The sequence below is a fragment of the Passer montanus genome, unplaced genomic scaffold (assembly GCF_014805655.1).
Source record: "Passer montanus isolate IOZ18808 unplaced genomic scaffold, ASM1480565v1 scaffold69, whole genome shotgun sequence".
Taxonomy (NCBI): domain Eukaryota; kingdom Metazoa; phylum Chordata; class Aves; order Passeriformes; family Passeridae; genus Passer; species Passer montanus.
Genome location: NW_024372036.1, coordinates 1,318,106 through 1,318,537, shown reverse-complemented (window position 1 = coordinate 1,318,537; position 432 = coordinate 1,318,106).

The window sequence follows — 432 nt, the reverse complement described above, 5'->3', positions numbered from 1 at the left end:
TTATTTTATTTTTTTTTTTCTTTTACAAAATGGCAAATTTCTTCTAGAAAAACAAGATATTTTCAGTGTACTCTTCTTCCTTCCCACTCAAAGAATTCTGAATTATTCAGTGTGTCTCACGTTAATCTTTGGTACAAATGTGCTCTTGAAAGAAGCCCTTGCTTCAAATCCCTTCCAGTGACACTTTGTGCAGCAAAACTGGGGAATTTGAAACCTGAACTCAGGAAGGAGAAGTTGTTTTGCACGTTTAGCGTTTGGTGTCTCCTTAACTTGTGCCAGATTTTGTGTGCTGGTGGCATTTTCAGCCAGTCTGTCTGAACAAGTGCAGGGTCTGCCATGTGCTGTTTGTGCACAAAGCTTTCAAATTCTGACCATCTACTGCCTTTCTATCTTGTTTGCCTAAGGAGGGGCTTTGAAATGAATTTTATAATG